Source organism: Nomascus leucogenys, chromosome 5, assembly GCF_006542625.1.
Source record: "Nomascus leucogenys isolate Asia chromosome 5, Asia_NLE_v1, whole genome shotgun sequence".
In the NCBI taxonomy this organism is placed as follows: domain Eukaryota; kingdom Metazoa; phylum Chordata; class Mammalia; order Primates; family Hylobatidae; genus Nomascus; species Nomascus leucogenys.
This window is the reverse complement of record NC_044385.1, coordinates 53,601,976-53,612,698: the sequence shown is the minus strand read 5'-3', so window position 1 is coordinate 53,612,698 and position 10,723 is coordinate 53,601,976. Positions and strand designations below refer to the sequence as shown.

Below are 10,723 nucleotides of genomic sequence, written 5' to 3'. Positions count from 1 at the left end.
CCGTGTGCGTGTGTGTGTGTGTGTGTTGTTCTCAGAATGTGAAAAGGCCAAATGTAGTGGTTGTCTAAGGCCAGAATTAGCAACATATTATTGGAGAATAGAGGGCTTAATTTCCAGTGTGTAAGGAGAATGGGGAAACTCTGATCTCAGCCCAGAGCGTAACTCATATTTTAACATGAGACCATGAATTATGAAACCAAAACTAACCACAACTTATGAGGCAAAAATTAACCTTCCATTTTGGAAAATATGCTTAGAATAGTTACATCCTTAAAAATGACCCACTGGGACAGAAGGAGAGCTAGGACCCAAACTCTCCTCCCAGTCTTGCCCACATCTGGCTTATGGAAACAGGTTTCCAAATCTGCAGGAAAATTGCTTACTGCCTCTTGAATGAAACCTGGTCCTGCATGGTAGATTAGAGATGGTGCAACACAAGTGAATATATTTCTTCTCTTTTTTAGAAACAAAAATTTTACATTATTTTTTACTTACAATTCTCCTTTTTTAGAGGGTAGAAGAAATAAGAATCCTAAGGCTTTCAATCAAAATGTCATACTGAGCTGGCATGACAAGCTTCTCCCATCTCTCATCCTGACTGCTACCTGAAACACATAGGATATCTGGATAAAGTGCAACCAAAATATATAAGCCAGCTTGAAATAATGGAAAATCACTAGGTAAAGTTATGAAGGGGAATAAGAGATGAACTCTTGAGTACCCTAGAGTCTACTAGTAGACACAAGACATGTACACACGTAGCATTATTTTAGAGTGGTTAGAATGAACTAAACATTTTTCAGACAACAGTGGGCTATGAGAGCTCAGATGAGAGGAGGTTCACTTCTGTCTGGGAGGAGGAGGCAGGAATATTGTCAAGGAAGAAGTCACAGTTATTTGGGCCTTCAAAAGTAAGTGAGAATTAGAGACAAACATTAAGGAGCTCATTCCAGTTGGAAAGAATATTTGAGAAATGTAGTAAGACAATAATGAGATTTTTTTTTTGAGCTGGAGTTTCACTCTTGTTGCCCAGGCTAGAGTGCAATGGTGTGATCTCAGCTCACCACAACCTCTGCCTTCTGGATTCAAGCGAGTCTCCTGCCTCAGCCTCCTGAGCAGCTGGGATTACAGGCCTGCGTCACCATGCCCAGCTAATTTTGTACTTTTAGTAGAGAAAGGGTTTCTCTATGTTGGTCAGGCTGTCTCGAACTCCTGACCTCAGGTGATCTGCCCGCCTCGGCCTCCCAAAGTGCTGGGATTACAAGCATGAGCCACCACGCCTGGCCAATAATAAGATTTTTAGCCAAGTAAATTCATCCCTAGGATTAATCTAACTGGAGCAAAATGATTTGAAATTGAAGCTACTTCTTATTTGTGTATATTATCTATGTAGGAGGACCTTATGAGTATTTGAAATGTCTACTCTTGGGAAAATTTTGAATAAATTATGGTACTTTAAATATAATGCAGACCTATATGGTGATAAATATGAGGAAGCAGAAAATCTTAAAAATATAAGCTTTTTTTTTGAATAATAAGCATCCTTTTATTTGCTGACGCCATTATAAAAACCGATTACATTAGCAACAAAAAAGTGTTTTCTTGAGTTGAAGTCAGAGGCAGTTACTTCCCAAAATGTTAAGTAAAACAGTGTACAGCATCAGTATTAAAATGTTAAGTTTTACATTGTCTTTACCACTTTGATCTTCTGAACAATTTTATTGAGCAAAATACGATAAAAGATTACATGTTTATCTTCAGGAATGTAAAGGTCTAATTATTCAAACAGTTTTTATTATAAAACTAAACTGAAGGTGTCTACAGAGTTGGCTTTTTTTCTTTCTTTCTTTAAATCAGTAGTCTAACAAGGATTAGAAAAGACAAAACTCTGTTCAGTGTTTCTGACAAAGTAGAAAGGGTGAAAACATAAATAAGGCTTTAATCTGGCAAAATATAATACAATGCCTTTTTTATCCTCAAATGAACAGTTTCTCAATTACTTCACTCTAACACCTGGTAGTGCTCTTTCTCCTTTGTGAGCTGTTGGTTTACTGCCTGAAGCAACTGCTGTAACTGTGTTACAGTCTGATTTAGACTTACAGACATTGTCTCCTTCTCAGAAGACTCCGTTTCTGGGGAAACATCACTATTTTCAATAACAGTAGTGTCCCCAGCAGCTTTTACTATTTTTGACCGGATAAGCTCCAGTGACTGTTGAGCCTTATGCAAATCACCAGCTACCTTCTGTCTTTCATTTTGTTTGGTTCTAAGTTTTGTGAGTGTTTCATTTAACTGTGCCTTCAACTCTCTGACTTCTGTAACATAGGTAGATCATTCCATCTCTGCCTTCTCTAGTTCCATTTCCAAATGTTCTCGTTCTCTTCTCAGATTTTCAATATCCTTATTTTCTCTTCTTAATCGCTCTAGCTCTTGTTCTGAAGATGTAAATGATGACTGCATCTGTTTAATAGTCGTGTGTGATTCATCGACCTTAACTTTTCATTTATTTTCTTCTTGCTCAACACTTCTCTGTAGCTTCTGTAAAATTCCTTCTGTTTCTGCAAGGACGGATTTGTATTTTTCACATTCTAGCTGTAACAATGTGTGCATTTCATCAGCTTCTTTCAACTTGTGCTCTAGAACCTTAACCTCCAGGAGAAAAACTGGGAAGCAATGGAAGCATTGGCATCAACTGAAAAAATGCTGCAGGACAAAGTGAACAAGACTTCCGAGGAAAGACAGCAACAGGTGGAAGCTGTTGAGTTGGAGGCTAAAGAAGTTCTCAAAAAATTATTTCCAAAGGTGTCTGTCCCTTCTAATTTGAGTTATAGTGAATGGTTGCATGGATTTGAAAAAAAGGCAAAAGAATGTATGGCTGGAACTTCAGGGTCAGAGAGGAGGTTAAGGTTCTAGAGCACAAGCTGAAAAATATATTCTTAAGTAAAAATATAATATTTAATAACAAGGGCTTAAGATTGCATTTATGTAAAACCTTTATTCTTGTGGGAAAGGACTAGACAATAATAGGCACAGATAAAAACAATTGTCTTAGAATATGAAATTATAAGTGTTTATTCTCTTAAAGCTTTTTAATGTTGTAAAATGAATTTCTAATAATAATTTTAGAAGGCATTGCACAGAGGCAGAAAAAATGGGATATGTTTAGGAACTTGCACATAGCCTGAACTGGCCTAGATGAAGCATGGAAATTGGTGAGAGAGAAGGTGGCTGGAAAGATAAGTCAAAGCCAGTTTATGGAGGGTTTTGAATGACATGCTAGAGAATATACACTTGTTTTTGGTAGGCAGAGAATATACATTTGCTTTTTGGCAGTCAGACCACGAAGACATGGAAGCCTTTCAAACAAGGAAGTGATAAGGACAGAACATAAAGAAAGATTTCTCTCACAATGTTGGTTGTAGTATTGGTTGATGAGGGAAAAGAACTAAGAGAAACCAATGAAAGGACTCCTACAATAGTCCATATGGGAGGCATTATCAACCCGAACTGGTTTGACGGCAACAGAAATGAAAAAGCAGCAGCAGACACGAGAGGTATTGAAAACTTGTACCAAAAACAACCTGTCAACTAATCAAACATTGAAGGGTCAGGGAGAGGAAGAGTTCAAAAGTGAATCTGAAATTTTATTCCTGAGAACCAGAGGTCAGAAAAAGTTGGGGTCAGAAAGTGAAGCTTGTCGGCTGGAAATGAGAAATTCCTCTTTGGATGTGCTGAGGGTGAAGTGCTTGCAAGATGTCCAGTGGGCAATTAAAAAAAAAAAAAAAAACCTAAGAAAGTAAGTCTTGAGTTTTGGAGAGTAAGAAATAATAATGTAGTGCTGGCTAGTCTTCTTACTGGTAATAAAAAATTAGCCGGGCACGGTGGCTCACGCTTGTAATCCCAGCACTTTGGGAGGCCGAGGCGGGCGGATCACGAGGTCAGGAGATCGAGACCACGGTGAAACCCCGTCTCTACTAAAAATACAAAAAAATTAGCCGGGCGTGGTGGCGGGCGCCTGTAGTCCCAGCTACTCGGAGAGGCTGAGGCAGGAGAACGGCGTGAACCCGGGAGGCGGAGCTTGCAGTGAGCCGAGATCTCGCCACTGCACTCCAGCCTGGGCGACACAGCGAGACTCCTTCTCAAAAAAAAAAAAAAAAACAAAAAAAACAGAAAGTAAGTCTTGAGTTTTGGAGAGTAAGAAATAATAATGTAGTGCTGGCTAGTCTTCTTACTGGTAATAGTTAAAGCTGTGACAGAAAGCAAGATCATTAAAATTGCGAAGATAATTTTTTTTAAAAAGAAGAGCCTGAGATGTATCTATATTTAGGAATGAGAAGGAGGAAGAGAAGGTAACAATAACTAAGAAAGGGAAATTAGTTAAGTTAAGGGAATCAGGAAAGTTTAGTGTCATGGAAGCCAAAGGAGAAGAGAGTTTCAGAAAGGAAATTATCAGCAGTGACAAAGGCTGCAGACGGATCATAAGAAATGAATTAAAGATATTTTGGACTTGGACCTAAGGGCGTGCCTCAGAGAGACATGTCAGTAGAAGAGGGGTAGAAGCCAGATGGGAAACCAACAGGTGGAGTGATGAATGAGAAAGAACAGGCAGGTAGAACAAGCCACACCTTTGAGAAGTTCAGCATCACACTAAAGAAGAAAGGTGGAATTTGAGGTATTGGCAAAATTGAAGGGACATTTCAGGATGAGAGATGCATTGAAAATGGGGCGGGAAAAGAAGAAACAATTCTGCTCGGAATGAGGAGTGAATAGAAGGGAAAATTTGACGTTGATGAAGCTAAGGTAGAATGATTTTTAGTAAAGTAGGAGGTAAGAGCATCTGCTGAGAGGGAATGTGACAATTTGGTGACCTGGAGAGAAAAACCTGCAAGAGTCACTGTGGAAAGTAAACGAAAGGACTTCAATACATTGGAAAACGGTACTTTAAAGAAATAGCAGCTTTAAAGGTGGTATTTCTTCCAATTTAGTCTCAAGACTGTGCAATCTGGAATCCTCCTCTATCTTCATTCTTGTCAAATCAGTGTCTCACCTTGGTGACCTAGCACATGGTTTCTTTACATCTAATATCCTTACCACTTTTATCTAATAATTTCCACCTTTTATCCAAATCTCACATCTTCTGTAAAACCTTCCTTGATTAACTCAACCTGTTGTAGTTTCGTTCCTTTTCTGAAACTCTTCTGGGACTTTTAGTATTTGTTACAGAAAAAGCGAAGTTCTCAGAAAGAATGGCCTTTTAATAGCAATCTTCTGAGCACACAAATCTTAACCTTGAGGATTAGTAGCTTAATTGGACAATGTAAGTGCTTGTGGTCTCTTTAGACGTACGTGAGAAGAAACGTGGCCGGTCCTTCATTGCGTTCTTCTGAGCACACTGGAAAGATAATTTTTGGAGATCCTCTGGTGCCTGACATGTAGTAGCAGTTAACACTTGCTGAACTCCGAATATGTCCTAGATAACTCAGCACAGTGGAAACCCAATACATGTTTGATAAATTCCCCACCTTTTGTAATTCCTTGGGGTGGGATAGAGACGAGCTCTGGACAAGAATATCAGTTCTCAAGCTCCAGGAAAGCATACTGGATCTAGTGTCATGGAAAGTGGATCATTTTTGCGGAGGCTGTCTGAACCTCGCAGTATCTAAGGTTTCCAGGCTAGCTGGACTGTGTCTTGCATAACCGTTGTGTGTTTATGAAAAGAAAAAAGAATTCTGGCTTCAAATTCAAATTACCTTTCCACTTAGGGGAAATGGTTGGCAGAGGAGAAAATAAACGATTGCGACATGTTATGAAGAATGAGGACTAGCAAAGAGGAAGGAGCTTGGATAAACAGTGCTGCTTTATTTCTGCTGTTAATCATTCATTGGGTCCGTCAAAAGTTTCTGCCCATCTATTTCCATCAGCCATCCCTGACCAGCCAACCGCATGGCTGAAATTCAGGGACTTTTTGGTGGAGCAATTACCAATCAACTTAAGGGTATTATGATAAACTCTGATCTGGGGAGGAGCCAGGACTACATAGATCAAGGCAGTTTTCCTCTTTGAGAAACTATCCAAGATATCATCATAGAGTCTTCTGCTCTTCCTCAACTACCAAAGGTCGGTGGACTACTAAACCCTTGGGGTAGCTTGGAGGAAAGGCTGGTGGTTTGGCCCTTTAAGGAGTGCAGGATTAGAAGGATAAAACAGAGACAAAAGCTTGGAAGTGTTTTCAGCAGAAATCTTTTCAGGAGCACTGTATTATGGGGATGTAAGACTTGAGAAGTACTTTAAACCCCATCTGAACCTCAAGTTTTAAAAATTATAAATGGAGGAATAATATTGCATTCTAATAAAATAAGCTGAAGAAGAAGAGGTGTAAGGTGTTGCTCTTGTTACTGTATCTAAAAGACAGATGTGTCGATTTGTTGATCTTTCACCACCTTCCCACATCAGAGAGTTGAGGCAAGGGGTCAACCAGACTTTTCAAAGGGTTCACAGGAAGCTTGCTTTTCATAGTCTACATTCTGAAAACTGGGGCCATTTCTATTTTGAGATTCATTAACCACTCCAAATCTCCTCTACCATTGACAGCAAAGACATTTAGATTTGGTAATTAGGAGGACACTGGCCAGCCTCCAGTTGGTCTCTGAAGCTAGCAGGCTTAGTCATCCTCATCTTCTTTACTTTCTTATTTTGACGATGCTGATAACCCTTCCTTCTTGAAATTCTCTTCTTCCTTGGTTGGCCAGGATACAGTACCATTCTGGTCTTCGTTTTAATTCTTCAGCCACTTGTCACTTTGCTGATTCCTATTCTATCTCTAAATAGGGTAACACCAAAAGAATAAAAAGTAGACTACAGAAGAGGCAGAAGCATCAAAGAAGGTTGGCATTAAGCTTAGAGATATGTTTGAATGTAGTATGAACACAGAATAAAGGAGCTGATAGAAAAATAAAGAGATTTGGCCAGGTGCGGTGGCTCACACCTGTAATCCCAGCACTTCAGGAGGCCGAGGCTGGCAGATCACCTGAGGTTGGGAGTTCAAGACCAGCCTGACCAACATGGAGAAACCCTGTCTCTACTAAAATTACAAAATTAGCCAGGCCTGGTGGCACATGCCTGTAATCCCAGCTACCTGGGAGGCTGAGGCAGGAGGATCGTTTGAACCAGGGAGGCAGAGGTTGGGGTGAGCCGAGATTGTGCCATTGCACTCCAGCCTGGGCGACAAGAGTGAAACTCCATCTCAAAAAAAAAAAAAAGAAAAGAAAAAAAAGATATTCTAGGAAGGGCGGGGAAAGTGTGGAAGCAAGTTCTTTCTGGAGTTTGTAAGTGATATAACTGAGAGCCCAGATATAAGGAAGAAGACACTCAGCCCCAGACTGGAGAAAAATACTATCCTTTCACAAGGTATCTGCATTTTAAAAGGGGGAAGTTAGACAAAATAAATATCTTAACTTAAAAAGTAACTTCTCATGGAAGGAGAAATTTGAGGACTAAAGATTTTTCCAGTGACTCTCAAATTGTACTGCATTGCTAAGTGCCGATAGTATTTTTCACAAGGGACCCACCCTGCTGACTAAAGTTCTTGAGTTGCTTCCATTTCTGCAGGAATTTAAAAGATGATGTCCTTGAAATATGAAAGTTTGCTAGAGTAGTCTCAGCTTTTCAGTGAGCAGTCACAGAATTGCAGAATTTGTCCATCTAGGTTTAACGTCATCATTTTAGAGATGAAGGAAACTGATATCCAAGAAGCTGATAGAGCTTCTTCAAGATCACAGACTTGCACTGTGGTATTGCTGGAACTCCAACTTGGGTCTTCCCAGCTCGCAAGTTCTAGCCTCCATTCCCATACTCTGTGGCCAGCTGGCTTCTGCTGAGGGACCACCAGGAGTAGTTATGGTGAACTGCAAATGCCCGTAGTTGGAGAACCCTCCGAGTTAGGATGCATCCTGATGGTTTGTTAGGGAAGTCTAGTCACTGTATTATCTCTCTTCAAAACTGACAAAGTATTTCACACACATTATTACATTTGGTCCTCAGTGAGACAGTCATTCTCACTCTAAAGATAAAATTAAATTGAGTTTCATTCCTTTTAGATTTATTATTATTTATTCTGTCTTATTTCTTCCTCCATGTAAGTTTTTTTTTTTTTTTTTTTTTTTTTTTTTTTTTTTTTTTTGAGACGGAGTCTCGCTCTGTCGCCCAGGCTGGAGTGCAGTGGCACGATCTCGGCTCACTGTAAGCTCTGCCTCCCGGGTTCACGCCATTCTCCTGCCTCAGCCTCCCGAGGAGCTGGGACTACAAGCATCCACCGCCACATCCCGCTAATTTTTTTGTCTTTTTAGTAGAGACGGGGTTTCACCGTGTTAGCCAGGAGGGTCTCGATCTCCTGACCTCGTGATCCGCCTGCCTCGGCCTCCCAAAGTGCTGGGATTACAGGCGTGAGCCATCGCGCCCGGCCTCCTCCATGTAAGTTTTAAGCTAGTTAAATTCTGGTGCTCAAATTAGGTCTTTCTAAAGGCAGTGAAATAAATCTCTGCAAAATAAGGAGGAACTCTTTTCCTCTGCATCTGCAAAAAAGCAGATGATAATCTGCATAACAAAACTGACCTTGCAAATGTTTTTTTAAACAAAGCAGTCACCGGGTTATATAGACCAATTACAATACCACGTTAGAGATGGAAAGTTGAATAAACACCTTCCTTGTCTTCAAGGAATTCACAATGTATTTCGGGAGGCAAAAGCAAATACATAGTTAGGATACAAAACAATGTTACAATTAAGGTATTAGCCAAGTACTGGAAGAACAGAAAATACTGGCATTTCATGATGAAGTTAGACAATAATTCACCAAGGAGGTGACATTTGATCTGAATAGTGAATAAAGGAATAGTGAATAAAGAAGTCGGAGGTAAGAGCATTAATGCATGGGTGACATTAACTGCAAATGCTTGCAGGTGTTTTTTTTAAAAATCCTGGCTGTGTATGGTGGCTCACGCCTATAATTCCAGCACTTTGGGAGGCCGAGGTGGGAGGTTCACTTGAGGCCAGGAGTTCAAGACCAGCTTGGGCAACATAGTGAGACCCCTGTCTTTACAAAAAATTAAAAAATTAGCTGGGTGTAGTGGCACGCTCCTGTGGCCCCAGCTACTGGGGAGACAGAGGTGGGAGCATCATTTGAGCCCAGGAGGTTGAGGCTGCAGTGAGCTGTGATTGCACCACTTCACTCCAGCCTGGGTGACACAGAGTGAGACCCTGTCTCAAAAAAGAAATCCAGAATGTTTTGGGGGAAGGGTAAGTGCCTCCTTGAGACTGAAGCATGGTGTTCTAAGTGAGAAATTATGGGAAAATTGGGACAGATAGGGGAACCTATGGAAACTGGGAACCGTGAAAGTTTTTAAGCAGAGTAACAACACGTAAATTGCTTTTTAGGGACATAATGGCATCAACATGGAAGCTGGCTTATAAATGTTTGAAGGCTTTTGCCGTGGTCTAGGGTGAGGGGAAGGGAATTATACGAACCTAAACCTGGACTATGGAAGTGGACTGTAGGAGAGAGTGGCAGATTCTGGTGCTGCTGCTATGACCAACCTGATAGGACTTGACAACTCTGAATAGTGCAAGGAGGTGAGACAGAGGAGGCAACAATGACTTGGATTTCTAGTCTGGGAGGCTGGGTGGAGATTGTCACCTTCACTGAGACAGAAAGCACAGATATTAAGTAGTGTTGGAGGAACATAGTGAATTTAGTTTGAAATATGTTAAATTCAAGGTGCCTGGGAGATACAAATGAAGTGAATGGAAATACTGATTTGAACCTTGGGAATTTTAACTTAAATTATTATTATTATTATTTTTTGCTTAAATGAGAAATCTAACAGAGTCAAAAGTTTTAGTTTACTTTCAAGGTTGCAGATAAAGAGGAAAGTGTAATAATTATTAAGGAAAACTCACAAGCACTTATAACTTTCAGTAAACAGAAATGTTCATGTAAATATTATTCCAGAAAAAAAAATTCACTAAGATAACCAGTCAGAATTACACTTTTCTGAGGTTAAAAGTTACTGTCATGTGGCAGAGCAACCACCTCTAAAATCCAGGAATGACTCCTTTGTTAGAAAAAACATTTGCAAGGTCAATTTTGTCACGTAGATTATCATCTGCTTTTTTGCAGCTGCAGAGGAAAAGAGTTCCTCCTTATTTTACAGAGATTTATTTAATTGCCTTTAGAAAGACCTAATTTGAGCACCAGAATTTAACTAGTTAGCAACCAGAGTAAAGAAGACAAGCCTGAATAGCTTAAAACTTACACGGAGGAAGGAATAAAACAGAATAAAATAATTATTAACAATTGAATTTATGGAGCATGGAAGTTTTTGCACGAACCAGAGACAAGTAGGCCCAGAGGTCCGTGGGTGATTCATTTTATTTATTTATTTATTTATTTTTGAGACGGAGTCTCTCTGTTGCCCAGGCTGGAGTGCAGCAGTGTGATCTCGGCTCACTGTAACCTCTGTCTTCTGGGTTCAAGTGATTAACCTGCCTCAGCCTCCTAAGTAGCTGGGATTACAGGCGTGTACCACCACGCGCGGCTAATTTTTGTATTTTTAGCAGAGACGGGGTTTCACCATGTTGGTCAGGCTGGTCTTGAACTCCTGACCTTGTGATCTGCCCGCCTCAGCCTCCCAAAGTGCTGGGATTACAGGCGTGAGCTACCGCGCCC

General features: G+C 40.3%; 1 protein-coding gene and 1 pseudogene across 2 annotated transcripts in view; one reads left to right on the top strand and one right to left on the bottom strand.

Moving 5' to 3' along the window:
- Positions 1-1,704: 1,704 nt before the first annotated feature.
- On the bottom strand, positions 1,705-2,553 carry LOC100583483 (annotated as a pseudogene). Its single transcript, XR_004030121.1, has one exon. The product of XR_004030121.1 is annotated as a kinectin-like (transcript).
- A 2,998-nt stretch (positions 2,554-5,551) lies between these two features.
- C4BPA (complement component 4 binding protein alpha) overlaps positions 5,552-10,723 on the top strand; it is a 40,556-nt gene continuing 35,384 nt past the window's right edge. The window contains exon 1 of the mRNA XM_030813083.1: positions 5,552-6,117. The gene's annotated coding sequence lies outside the window, so the exon portion shown is untranslated. The remainder of the gene's footprint in view (positions 6,118-10,723) is intronic.